General features: G+C 46.6%; 1 protein-coding gene across 1 annotated transcript in view; it reads left to right on the top strand.

Moving 5' to 3' along the window:
* Positions 1-14,918, top strand: part of ABCB8 (ATP binding cassette subfamily B member 8) — an 80,003-nt gene that overhangs the window by 12,787 nt on the left and 52,298 nt on the right. The window lies entirely within an intron of this gene.

Genomic DNA, 14,918 nt, shown 5'->3' with positions numbered 1-14,918 from the left:
ATGAGTTCATTCTCTCCTTTTTTGAGTTTATGCCCTTGTTAAGGGGCCATCGTTCGCTGTGAGGAAAGTTCATGTTATTCCCATTGCGGTTTGCCATACTGCTTTGGAAGCTTCAAATACTGAAGAGGCAGTGAAGCTAGCTGGCCATGAGGCACTGTGAAAATTTGAGTGCTCTCTATCTCCCCCTGCTGGTTGATGGACACAACCCATACGTAATGGCTTCATCTGCTATGACTAAAGGAAAGAAAATTATCATGGTAAGAACCTAATTTTCCCATATTGTGAGCTGGAAAAAGGTGTTACATTGGTCACTAGTTAGAGCTACCTGAGTGCTGGGTTCAGTTCTGGAGGCTTCATAAGGATTCCAAAGGGCTACTAAAATGATAGCGGGCCTGCGACATATGCTGTAAAACTGTAAATTGCTGAAAGAGAGAGTATAGCAGAAGCTTTCGAATAAAGCAGGCTAGTACAGTTATCCATAGAAAAGGCAATTCAAGGGCAAGGGTCATGCAGGAGGATGACTTTTACTGAGAGAGGCAGATGCCTAGGATAACCTACCTTCAATTAACACGCAACATAATTTAGAGAAAACATTTTAAAATATAAAAGTCTGTGCTCATAATTGACAAGAATGTGTCCCATGCTTTCTGATTTATGGACAGATCTTTGTCTAGTATTTAATCATGCCATTTGAAAAATGTTTATCAACTAAAATCAATAATAATTTTTCTCTTGTCATTGATCATTGTCCCTGACACAGACCATGTTTCACTACAAGCTTCCTCAGGAGATACCCAAACCATTACTGCAAAAGTTGTTCTAGAATTATTTGTGTTCACTCCATCATTGAAGTAGTCAGAGTGGGACAAGGCTTTGGGGCTAATTTTTAAAGAACTTATACTTACAAAGTTCCATCTATGTAACTTTATAAGTTTAAGTGCTTTGAAAATGTACCTCCATGTCAATTATGAGCATAGACGTTTCATTTATTTATTTGTTTGCCGCCTTTTTGAAGGAATTCACTGAAAGCGGTGTACAGCACCTCACCATCTCTCTTGTCCCCCTTCTCCTTCCTAGCTCTTAACCTTCAACACTTCCTTCCTGCCATTAACCCATCACAATTCCTCCTAAGTGCATACCATCTTCGTCGCCCGACCTCCCCCACCCTCCTCCGCACTCTCTTGCTCCTCCTCTTGCTATCCGCGGGAGACATTAATCCTAATCCAGGCCCCCCTCACCTGTCCTCCTCCTATCCATGCAAACGATTCCGTGATGTCTCCAATCTTGTCTCTATTCCCCTCCTTCCACCCTCTTCCCTCCCCTTCTCATGTGCCCTGTGGAATGCCCACTCGGTCTGCAACAAACTGCCCTTCACCCACGCTCTCCTCATCTCTCGTTCCCTTCAACTGCTCGCCCTACCTGAAACCTGGCTCTCCCCTGATGACTCTGCCTCAGTCGTGGCCCTTTGCCATGGAGGTTATCTCTTCTCCCACACTCCCCGACCAGCTGGCCGCGGTGGAGGCGTCGGGCTTATACTTTCGCCCTCCTGTAGTTTCCAACCCCTCCTCCTACCGCAGTCTCACTGCTTCTCATCCTTTGAAGCACACTCCACCGGCTATTCTACCCATTGCCCCTCAGAGTGGCAGTCATTTACCGCCCCCCTAATAAATCCCTCTCTTCCTTCCTCACCGACTTTGATGCCTGGCTTTCCATTTTTCTCGAACCCTCATCTCCGTCCCTCATTCTCGGAGACTTTAACATACACGTTGATGACCAATCCGACCCTCACGCTTCTCAGTTCCTCACTCTAACATCCTCCTTAAACCTCCAGCTATGCTCCACCACCCCTACTCACCGAGATGGCCACTGTCTTGACCTCGTCCTCTCCTCTTCCGGCTCTCCCTCCAATTTCCACGCTTCAGCTCTTCCTCTCTCCGATCATCACCTGATCACCTTCACACTTCTTCACCCCCCCCCCCCTCAGCCCCGTCCAACTTTAACCACTACCTCCAGGAATCTCCAGGCTATTGACCCTCCCACCCTATCCTCTAGTATTTCTAATCTCCTCCCCTCCATCATGTCCTCCGAGCCTGTCGACAAGGCTGTCTCCACTTACAATGCCACTCTCTCCTCTGCTCTGGACACCCTCGCACCATCCACCTCCCGTCCCACTAAGCGTACTATTCCCCAGCCATGGCTGACCCCTTGCATCCGTTACCTTCGCTCCTGCGCCCGATCTGCTGAACGCCTCTGGAGGAAATCCCGCACCCATTCAGCTTTCCTTCACTACAAATTCATGCTATCCTCCTTCCACTCCTCCCTATTCATTGCCAAACAGGATTATTTCACCCAATTGACCAATTCTCTCAGCTCCAACCCCCGTCGTCTCTTCGCCACCCTTAACTCCCTCCTTAAAGTGCCCTCCGCTCCCACCCCCACCCCCCTCGCTCTCTCCTCAATCACTGACCGATTACTTCCGCGACAAGGTGCAAATGATCAACCTTGAGTTCACTTCCAAGCCATCTCCTCCTCTTCACCCTTCAACCCTCTCCCTCAACCAATCAACCCAGGCCTCCTTCTCCTCCTTTCCTGACATCACCGAGAAGGAAACCGCTCGCCTTCTTTCCTCCTCGAAATGCACCACCTGCTTTTCTGATCCCATCCCCACCAACCTACTTAACATCATCTCTCATACTGTCACCCCCTCCATCTGTCATATTCTCAACCTCTCTCGCTCCACTGCAACTGTCCCTGACACCTTCAAGCACGCTGTAGTCACACCTCTCCTCAAAAAACCATCACTTGACCCTACCTGTCCCTCCAACTACCGCCCCATCTCCCTCCTACCCTTCCTCTCCAAAATACTTGAGCGTGCCGTTCACAGCCGCTGCCTTGATTTTCTCTCCTCTCATGCCATCCTCGATCCACTTCAATCCGGTTTTCGCCCTCTACACTCGACAGAAACAGCACTCTCTAAAGTCTGTAATGACCTGTTCCTTGCCAAATCCAGAGGCCACTACTCCATCCTCATCCTCCTCGATCTATCCGCCGCTTTTGACACTGTCAATCATGATTTACTTCTTGCCACACTGTCCTCATTTGGGTTCCAGGGCTCTGTCCTCTCCTGGTTCTCCTCCTTTCTCTCCCACCGCACCTTCAGAGTTCACTCTCATGGATCCTCCTCCACCCCCATCCCGCTATCTGTTGGTGTTCCCCAGGGATCTGTCCTTCTCAATCTACACCTCTTCCCTGGGCTCCCTGATCTCATCTCATGGTTTCCAGTATCATCTCTATGCTGATGACACCCAGCTGTATCTCTCCACACCAGACATCACCGCGGAGACCCAGGCAAAGGTATCAGCCTGCTTATCCGACATTGCTGCCGGGATGTCCAACCGCCACCTGAAACTGAACATGTCCAAGACCGAGCTCATCGTCTTTCCACCAAAACCCACTTCTCCTCTTCCTCCACTTTCTATCTCAGTTGATAACACCCTCATCCTCCCCGTCTCATCTGCCCGCAACCTCGGAGTCATCTTTGACTCCTCCCTCTCCTTCTCTGTGCATATCCAGCAGATAGCCAAGACCTGGCGCTTCTTCCTCTTTAACATCAGCAAAATTCGCCCTTTCCTCTCTGAACACACCACCCGAACTCTCGTCCACGCTCTCATTACCTTCGCCTTGACTACTGCAACTTACTCCTCACCGGCCTCCCACTTAGCCACCTATCCCCCCTTCAATCTGTTCAGAACTCTGCTGCACGTCTTATATTCCGCCAGAACCGATATACTCATATCACCCCTCTCCTTAGGTCACTTCACTGGCTTCCAATCAGATACCGCATTCAGTTCAAGCTTCTCCTTCTTACCTACAAATGCACTCAGTCTGCTGCCCCTCACTACCTCTCTACCCTCATCTCCCCTTATGTTCCCGCCCGAAACCTCCGTTCACAGGACAAATCCCTCCTCTCATTACCCTTCTCCACCCCCGCCAACTCCAGGCTCCGCTCATTCTGCCTCGCCTCACCCTATGCTTGGAACAACCTTCCCGAGCCCTTACGCCAAGCCCCCTCCCTCCCCATCTTCAAGTCTTTGCTTAAAGCCCACCTCTTCAATGCTGCGTTCGGCACCTAACTCTTACCTTTCAGGAAATCCAGACTGCCCCAATTTGACTGCCCCTATCGGACTGACTATTCACGTGTCATTTAGATTGTAAGCTCTTTGAGCAGGGACTGTCCTTCTATGTTAAATTGTACAGCGCTGCGTAACCCTAGTAGTGCTTTAGAAATGTCAAGTAGTAGTAAGTCAAACATAAGCAATAGACAATTACAGCAGTAAAAAATATTCAAACAGTACAAAGAACGGCCTAGTATACTACATTACAATGTCAACACAATGCACAATAAAACATTTTAATAGACAGCATAGGGTGTAAGCAAAGATGGAATATATATATAGATAAGATATTATAACAGGAGTAAGAAAATAAGGGATTAGTTTAAAGAGTTGCAAATGAGTTCAGGAAGGTGCTTGAACAGTATCTTAACTAGGCTAGGAGTGGATAAACATGTCCTGCTATATAGTATGTGCAGCCTGTGTCATTTACTTCTACCATTATAGGCCTGGTTGAAGTGCCAAGCTTTTACTTGCTTCCTGAACTAGAGATAGTCTTGTGTTAAGAGAAGCCTTTCAGGCAGCCTATTCCAGAGTGTGGGGGCTACTCCGGAGAAGGCTTGCGTGTGAGTATCACACCATGTGATGTCCTTTAGAGAGAGAGTGTGGTTATGGATACTCCTTGGGAGGACCTTAGTGACCTTGAAGATATGTAGAGAGATCCTGTTCAAGTACTCTGGGCCATTTCCTTTAAGGACCTTGAAGGTCAAACATATGTAGCATCAATAGAGGGGGGCACTGGTTTAGTGGGGTAGGTAGTAGGTGGAGGGTGTCACAATATACATTCCTTACAAAACCAAACTGACAGAAATCACCAACGAAATCAAGCTCGGCCTGAACATCATGGATTCATGGGCAAATGCATTTCAACTAAAACTCAATAAGGAAAAAACTCATTGTCTCATCCTCTCATCCCAATACAGCGCGGACATCCCCACAAGTATCAACACTCCATATCACACCCTTCCTATCTCAGCTTGAAAATCCTCAGCGTTACAATGGGCCGTAACAACACTAGAGAGCCAAGTGGCATCCACAACAAAGAAAATGTTCCACTCAATGTGGAAAGTCAAACGCGTGAAGCAATTCTTCCCGAGAGAAACATTTCGCAACCTGATGCAATCAATGGTACTAAGCCACTTAAATTACTGCAATGGAATTTATGCAGAATGTAAAGAACAAACCTTAAAGAAACTTCAGACCGCTCAAAACACGGCAGCTAGGCTTATATTTGGTAAAACGCGATTTGAAAGCGCAAAACCCCTCCGCGAAAAACTACATTGGCTCCCAATCAAAGAACTCATCGCCTTCAAAATCTGCACCCTGGTTCACAAAATCATCTATGGAGAAGCCCCGAGTTACATGACGAACTTGATCGACTTACCAATTAGAAATGCATCCGAATCAACACGCTTATCTAAATCTGCACTACCCAAGCTATAAAGGACTTAAATACAAAACAACTTACACATCTAGTTTTTCCTACATAAGCACACAACTGTGGAATGCATTACCAAGAGCCTTGAAAACAACGTACGACCACCTAAACTTCCGGAAATCACTAAAAACCAACCTGTTTGTGCAGCGCTGCGTACGCCTTGCAGCGCTATAGAAATGCTAAATAGTAGTAGTAGTAGTTTAAGAAGGCATACCCTACCAATCCAACTTAAATGCCTAATCTCTGCAACACAACCAAACTAAAGCACGTAATGGACATAACACAACTCTTCGTTCTCCGATTCCCTAATGTGGCTGTGCCACATGAACTTGATCTTACCACAACATCACCCTGTATTTGTTTACACTGGAGCCTGCAAAGGCCTCTCCGGTACTATGTAAGCCACATTGAGCCTACAAATAGGCGGGAAAATGTGGGATACAAATGTAATAAATAAATAAATAAAATAAATAAATACTAAGGTTCTGGAGCAGGGTTCTCAGGACCTGAAGCTTTAGGTCAAAGCTTTAGGTCTGTGGCTCCTTAAGTTGGACATTCCATTAAATGTCCTCAACTTGAGGATCTCTGTCTCGTGGTTTTTTAACACTTCAGACTCCACATGCTAGAATCTCAGTGCAAGGTGTATTACCTTGTCTCTGACTGTCTCAGCTATTCCATCTCCCTGAGGGTGTGGATGCTTGCTCCACCCTGTATGCTGGTCAGAAACTGTGCTTTATTCAAGAGAAGAATTTCGTTAAATTATGTTAAATATTTAACCGAAGGGTAAAAATATTGGCTTCACATTGTACTGTATATACACGGAAGGTTGGTCAGTGAAAGTTTTTTTTTTATGTACCTCATTTGTTTGTGATATCAGGATAACCTACCAGCTGAAGCAGTAGCAACCACTATCCCAGTTTCCTTAGCACCAGCAGCAAATGAATCCAGAGACTAGTGGGTTGTGACCATCTACCAGTAGGTGAAGATACAGAGCGCTGAACTGAAGTGCTTTATGGAACAGAATGCTTCTTGGCCAGTCAGTATTCTCTATCTCCAGCAGGCAGATGGATGGCCTCTTCCATGCTCCTTGCTTCATCTGGTGCTAGCTCCTGTTCTGGCCTCAGTTCAGTGTAGCTTGGGGTGAGCAGCTAAGCAGTGCTCCCTTTAGGGGGTACACTTGGTCACCCTAGGTTCTTCCCTCACCCTGGCAACCCTTCCTCCTTTCTCCTTCCTCACGTAAAAAAAAGGAATTTTTCTTAGTCAGTGTGTCAGTCTTTGACTGCTCCACTGATTTGAAACCAGGAGGGTATCTGAGTCTCAGAATTTAGGTGATCTAGGAGTGTGGTTTCAGCAACTTGCAGTAGCTCAAAGTGCCATCAGGCAGGGCCTTTGACGTGCCATCAGGCAGGGCCTTTGACAACAGCGTGTACCTTTCATTTTTTGCTGTGCTTTAGGGCTCCACTTTTGCTTTCATTATTTCTTAAAAAAAAAAAAAAGATGGCCACGGAGCTTGTGAAATGCATGCTCCCACTATGGGAAGTGGAGAGCAGCATCGGGTTAGTGTCAGAGGGGCTGTGCTGACTCCTCGGTATCAGAGGGGGCTAGGAGTGCTGAAGTAGTAATTATTTCCCACGTGATGAGTCTCCTTTGGCTGCACACAGCCTGCCCACACTCATTTTACAGCGTGAATCAGGGATCGCGCTTCCGATGCTGGCTGTCTCTGATCTTCCCACCAAACAGATACCCTCGCGTTCCAGGGTTTCAAGGGGTTACTCTGGGGGAGGGGTTACTGAGTCCTTCTCCCCAGAGTTCTGCTACTGCACAACGCATTTTTATTGAAAAAATCAGGGCAGAGCACAAGCAGTACCCTTTTGAATCCTGCTTTGGAACAGGCAACCTTCTCACAAGCAGTTTTGCCTTCTGTGGACCCTGCCCCAAAGAGTCGCTGCATTTCTGAAGGGGGGGTCTCTGGTTCTTCTGTCACTGCTTTTGTTGGAGGGCGGGTCTTTTAGGTCCTTCAGATTTCACACAGGGTCAGGTGGACTTTGGGAAGGGGGAGATCCTTGCGGAGGAAGCAGGTGACCCCACAGTGGTGAGGGTCTTCCATAAAGACGAACTATCTTCCTTCATCACTAAAGCCCTCCAGGTCCTCAATACTGACTCCCCTGAACCTGCTACTTCAGCGTCCTTGAACCTTAAAATGCTTTGACGTGCTCAGGCAATATTTTCAGTTTCAAGTGAAGCCTTTTGTGCTCTCTACAGTGCCTCAGACGTTTTCCAAGGTCATGGTGGCTGCTTTTTTATTCTCGGCAAGGTGTTTCTGCCGGAACAGTGGTGTGTCCGATTATGGACTTGAAGACATCTCTTCCACTGTCCCTGTCTTAGAGTTTGGGATTACATTCAAATTCTTGGGTCGATGGTGGCAACCTTGGATGCAGTGCCATGGGCACAGGCTCGCATGTGTCCTTTACAACAGTCTCTTTTGAGTAGTTGGTCGCCAGTCTCCCAAAATTACAATCTTGCTCTTTGCTGGACTTTGCCAGCATCTGCAGGATGGATTGGTGGTTGTGAGTTTTGACCCTGTGCAGCGGTCTTCCTCTAGCAACTCCGATGTAGACAATAGTCATAACAGATGCGAACCTTATGGGGTGGGGGGCTCATTGCTTCCACCACATGGTTCATGGCCTTCGGTCCACTGAGGAAGCACAGTGGCCGATCAATGGGTAGGAGCTTCGGGCGGTGTGCTTAGATCTACTGAAGTTCCAGACCCTAGTGAAAGACAAGCCTGCATGTCCTCTCTGACAATATGATGGCGGTTGCCTACATCCGTCAACAGGGGTGCATGCAAAGTGCGGCTGTAGCATGCAAAAGCCAGCTGCTCGTCCATTGGGCAGAATCTCACCTGCATCAGCTTTTGGCGGTACATATTGTGGGAGTACAGAATGTTCCTGCTCAGATAATTCGCCTGAACGCCTTGGACCAGGGAGAATGGGAGCTGGCAGCGGATTACTCACAAGTGGGGATGCTGGTCATGGATCTCATGGCAACCCACCACAATGCCAAGGCTCCATGATTTTTCAGCAGAAAAAGGGACTACAGCTCGGAGAGTATAGATGCTGTTTTTCAGCCATGGCCAGAAGATGTCCTTCTTTATGTGTGCCATCTGTGGCCCATGGTGGACAGGGTACTCCACAGGATCCTTCGTCATGCAAGTCAAGTGATTCTCGTCACTCCAGACCGGTCATGTCCGCCGTGGTATTCGGACCTTATTCATTTGCAAGTGGACGAACCCTTCTGCTTGCCTCTCTATCCTGACCTGGTTCAGGGGCCAATCCAGATAGAGGATCCCTCCTGCTTTGGTCTTACAGCCTGGCTATTGAGCAGGTCAATTTGAGGAAGAAAGGTCATTGCTACTCTTTAGGCAAAAAAAGTGTTCTGCCTTCACGGAATATGTGTGTTTGTGACGGCCCTTGGAGACTTGGTATGCAGACCGGGTGGTTTCTCCTTTTCGGGCTTCACTTCCTCAGATCTTAGCATTTTTACAGGATGGCCTGGTGAAATGGCTGGCATACAGTTCTCTGCGGGTGCAGGTCATGGCCTTGGCATGCTATAGAGGCTGACTGTTGCATTCATTGTTAGCTTCATATCCGGATATCATTCGTTTCTTGAAGGGAGTCCATCATCTTAAGCCTCCAGTGGACTCTCAGTGCCCGGAATGGAATTTCAGTTTGGTGCTTCAGGTGCTGCACAAGGTGCCTTTTGAGCCGTTAAATCGGTGCCTTTGAAAGATGTGACTCATAATGCAGTTTTTCTCATCAGACATTATCATGGCGCAAACCTTTTCTTCATTTTTCGTCCAACAGAGTGACGGTGCCAACGGTGCCTTCCTTCCTATGGTGATTTCCACCTTTCACCTTAATCAACCTTAGTTTCTTCCCACCGTTCACAAGGAGTTGTACCCTCGGGATTTTCCTTCTGTGCAACTACTGGATGTCTGCCGTGCTCTCCATTATCTGGAGGCGACCAACAACTTTTGTCGGTCAGATCATTTATTCATTCTTATCTCAGATCTTTGCAAAGGGGAGGCAGCATTGAAGGTGTCTATTGCTCGCTGGGTAAAGGACACGATCGCTTCAGCTTATTTGCTGGCAAATAGACTACTCCCAGCCTATTTTTGGACACATTCTGGTCAGGTGGTTGCAACTTCTTGGGCAGAGGTGTGACTGTTCTTGTTGGAGGAAATTGGCAGGGCAGCGACGTTCATTACTGTTTGGATGTCTCAGCACATTCAGATGATGCTTTTGGTGCCTTGGTACTCTCGGCGGAGGCTTCAGGTTCCCACCTTACACAAGGACTGCTTTTGCTACATCCCACTGGTCTCTGGATTTATCTGCTGCTGGCACTAAGGAATGAAAAATTATGTCTTAGCTGATCATTTTCTTTTATGTAGACACAGTTGATGAATCCAGTGCCCCCCCCCCCCCACCCCACCCTGTTCCATTTCAGATTCTTCTCTGTGCTTCCTCTGTGGTTTTTGTCTGTTTCTCTCCTGCAGCGACTGTGCTCCCTTCCTTTTTGCTGGCTTCTGTCAGCTGTTCCCCCTCGACCCAAAGCTTCCTTTTTCTTGCCCTCACTACTACAAAAAGCCACACAATTGTTTTTGCTCTATGCTCTTCCAACCTTACTATATCCAAAAAAAGTTCCCCCACTCCCATCCCTTGCCCTGTGCTTACCTTCGTCCCCCCTCTCTTGGCATAAAAACTAATTTCCTGACCTGAATGAAGGTCATCACAGCCTGGCTGGCAACAAGCTAGACTCTGATTCTGGACAGGACTCTGAGGCCCTGCCTGCCTGCTGCCAGCTTGGAATTATGTGTAGTATATATGCGCTTCTTTCCGCTGGTTGGTTGCTACCTGGCTGACAGCCCCAGCAACTGTTATGCAACCTCTGAAACAGGCTGTTGGGTGAATCTCATGTCTCAACGTGCATGTAGTTTCTTTCGGAGCCCACTTCACTTTGGAAAACCCAACTCCCACTTTCTCTGAAGGCAATCTGTCCCAACCATGTGGCTCCCCGTAAATCACTCCTGGCTGACAGGTCCTTATGGCTGCATCTGCTTCTGCTTCCCTCAGGTTTTTTTTTTTCTTGAATAAGTTGTAATAAAAGGATCCAAACTCCAGCATTCAAGCTGGCTTCAAAACCTCAACCTTCAGTTATAATATAGCAGGCAAGGTTCTCTGGTTGATTACAACATGCTATCCCAGCCTCGGTGGTTTCACTGTAGTCTCTGAAGAAATATATTATCTCTTTTGTAGATATAAAGCCTCCCTGGCTCCATTCTCGGACCTATCATAATACACCTGGCCCTGGATGTGCGTATACAAAGCATGCCTTCCTGTGTTCAGTTACTGCCAACTGCATCTGCCCAGATTTTGTGAGCTGCTGTTGTTTTGTCAACCAATCTGGAAATCTTTCAGTCTTAAAGAAAACTCAGTCTGTTTATCTATGGCTCTATCTCTCCTCCCTTGTTCTTTGATGAAAGGTCCTTGGCAAGGTGCTGTTCCTAGTTAACCTGGCTCAGCACAAACCGGCTCACCTCTTTAAACTTTCACTTCCTTCTGTGACTCTACAGCTGACCTGCCAATTCTTCTAAGGTCAAAAGTCTGTGCTGTGCTTTAGTTTCTAAATGTATGCATTCATAGCAACCAGGCCATTGTATTAAAATTCCTTTGTTTCTCCCTCTTGTGCGTCTTTTCCTGTACCTGTTCGTCTGTGCTATTAGTTTTATTTATTTACTAGTAAAAAAGCCCCGTTTCTGATGCAAATGAAACGGGGGCTAGCAAGGTTTTCTTCTGTGTGCATGTGGGAGTGTGTGTGTCCCTGCCCTCTGCCCTCTCTCCCCTCCCCCCTCTGAGTCCTTCACTGTTACAGAGAGAGCGATTTGATTTCGTGCTTTGCTGTGTTTTTTTCTTCACTGTTTGTGTTACAGAGAGAGCGAGGGCGGGGCAGACACTCATGGGGAAACCGGATATCTCTCCCCCTTCACAGTTCTGGCTGGAGGCTTCATAGAACGTTGGTGGTGCCTTTTATATATAGAGAATTTGGATTTTGCTCACACCTTTTTCAGTGGTAGTTCAAGCTGAGTTACATTCAGGTGCACTGGGTATTTTTCTTGTAAGCTGTAAATGTTTGTGTCTTTCTTTTTGTCTAAGGCTCTGTAGGCCTCATTTCGACTTTTAATTCTGGTTCTGTGTGTTTCTTCCACTAGGTACATTGGTATTTGTGTTTATAAGTGGATATCTTAGCCCTTGTATTTATTTATTTATTACATTTGTATTCCGCGCTTTCCCTTCTTAAAGCAGGTTCAATGCAGCTTACATAGTAATAGGGAATACAGAATATTGTTAGAGAGAGTAAAAAAAGTTTAAGTATAACAGAATAATAGAAGAGATAAGTAGGTAGAGATAAGCAATGGAGAAGGGAGTAAGGTGGGAGATATAGTCTGGGTCAGTGTCGTTGTGTTCTAGGTGTATGTTGGGTAGATGGGTTCATATGATGGACTGTGGCAATTTGGATAGGCTTGCTTGAATAAATGTACTGTTTCCCTTATGATAGTTTATGCTCCTAACCTATCTCAGCCCATATGTAAATGCTGGTTCTCTTTGAATCTGTTCCCTCTACCTTACAAATCATTTTCTCTGTATCTTCCTAACCTAACTTTCTTCTCAGTGATCTACATATACAGTCCTTGCCTATATAATACCCATTTACATTCATCCACCATATCTACCACCCATAGGAGCCAACTTTTCAAAATTATTGGGGGTGCTAAGCCCAGTGGAAATAACCCTTCCTTGGACACATACAAGGACTCTTCTCAAAATTGGGGGTGCTCAAGCACCCACAGAGTCGGCTCCTGTGCTACCACCTACTTGTGCCTTTTTGACCTGCACCATTAACTTGTGCCTGTCCTGTTCTCTTAAGCATCTTCCCATGCATACTCTTCTTTATCCACTGTATTTACCTTTTTCCCAAGTGTGCATTAGAGCAGTGCTCTGAGATATAATCTGCTCTTTGAGCATTTCTCTCCATGTATCTTCAATCTCCTCCTACTATGTACTTTGCTCCTATTTTAAGCTGCTTCTGATCTGTAGCATATATTATGTATGTCTGTATTCTTCCCCCAGCTCTCAGTCATCAGATCCTGGCTATAAACAGGCCGGTCATACTCAACCTTCGTGCCTTGGTGAATTGCTCCAGCAGCACAGTCAAACCTCAAAGAAGCACACAAATGTTTCCTTCTTGTTAAGTATTCTTTGCAGTTTTAAAAAATGCGATGGGGCTGAAGGTACATACCAAGATGTCTGATGAAATGTGGGTGCATGTATGTGTGTGTCTCTTTATCTCTCCGACACTATTGTCTCTGTCTGACTGTCTGTCCCTCTAGAATGTGTATTCCTTCACAGAACCTATGTTTGTCAGTCTTTTGCATACACTGACCTCTTTACATACCTTCTCTCAAATTTAGAGGCTTTCTGAACAGACCATCAATCTCTTTATAATCTCTCTCTGTCTCTCTCTCTCTCTCTCTCTCTGTCTCCCCAGACCAGTGCATTTTGTCTAGCAAAAAAGGTGCCGGTACTCAAATGCCAGGCCACCCTTCAGGGGTGGAGTGATCATTGAGGGACCCACCCTACAATAGCCAGGACACCTGCAACCAGTCATAGAATCTGTGACAAGGCAGAATTTGTGTGTAGAACCTGAGCTCTTTCATTAAAATACGAGAACCAAGGGGTCAAGTTTAGCAGACAGTGGAAAAGGTGCCGGTACTCAGTACCCCCAAGTACCCCCTCAAAAAAAGCCCTGCCCCAGACACTATTTACTTTACAGACTGTCTCCGGATGTTGTAGACCCTCTGTTTATAAACTCTAGTCTTTCTAAATGCAATCCTACAGACTACCTCTCTATTTATTGCCTGTCTATTCTTGGGCTTTCACTCTACTCTTTTGTCAGTCTATATGTATTATTTCTGCATCTCTGCATATTTGGCAGTCGCTCTGTTACCCATCAGTTCCTCCATATAATGTCTCCATCTCTCTATTGCTAGTCTCTGCATACACGGTTTCCGTCTCTGTATGGACGATACTGCCTGTGAGTCTCTTGATAAGCTATCTCTGTCTTCACTAACAATCTGTCCTTCGATCCATCTCCTTCTGTCTGAATAATCATCAGGTTGGAGGGGGGGAGGCCTGAACCCAGTGGTGTGCTGGAGCAGGCTCTCACAGGCTCGCAAGAGCCGGTTGTTAAGTTTTTAAGAATTTTGGGAGTCGGTTGTTAAAGTAGGGCCCTCCGTGGCTGCTTTAACAACTGGCTCCCAAAATGTGGGCTTGGGCCCCCTGCTGAATTATCTTTTACTTTACTGGTGGGGATGCTGAGCCCTGCCAGCCAAGTAAATAGACTACTGCTGCTCCCCGATCAGAGCAAGACGTTGGGAGTGGTGGCAGTCCATTTATTGGCTGCCAGCAAAGGTATGCCTAGCATGCCCACATGAAGGGAGGGAGGAGAGAGAGGCAAGTGTTGCTCCCCCACCGGCCACCCCTGGCCCTTCCAACTGCAGAGCTGGCTACGGAGAAAGAGCTTGTTGTTAAAAATTTACCAGCACACCCCTGCCTGAACCCAAAGTGGGGAGCCCAGCCCCCCCTCTTAGAACATCCTTTATTTGCTGTCCTCACTTGATCCAGTTACTTTACCAGTTAACGGACTGAATATCTCCACTAACCAGGTAAATCCCGGACTGCCCTGGCACTACCCAGATAGCTAGAATCAAACTATAATAGATAACAGAGGTGATCTCCTTCAAAATAATTCAATATCTAGAAAATAAGGAGATTCACAACATAAAGCACAAACGCGTCTGAGCAATTATGTGAATTATTAAGAGGAAAGGCCTCAAGAAGCCCCCAGCTTGAGTATTAACTACGGGGGGCTGGACTTCTTCATCATCGGCCAAAACCTCTTGGGGGCTTCTTGAGGCCTTTCCTCTTAATAATTCACATAATTGCTCAGACGCGTTTGTGCTTTATGTTGTGAATCCCCTTATTTTCTAGATACTACCCAGATAGTGCCACGGCAGTCACAATAGATTTTCAGTGGCACTGCTGAAAATTTGGGGATGGCCAGTTCAATGATTTAGCTGAGCAGGCGCCTCTTCTCTTTAGTTAAATTGTTCTGAATATCCACTCCAGTGGTTCCCAAACCTGGTCCTGGAGGCACCCCAGCCAGTCAGGTTTTCAGGATATCCACAATGA

This window comes from Microcaecilia unicolor, chromosome 1 (assembly GCF_901765095.1).
Source record: "Microcaecilia unicolor chromosome 1, aMicUni1.1, whole genome shotgun sequence".
Lineage (NCBI taxonomy): Eukaryota > Metazoa > Chordata > Amphibia > Gymnophiona > Siphonopidae > Microcaecilia > Microcaecilia unicolor.
This window is presented reverse-complemented; position numbering and strand designations above follow the sequence as displayed.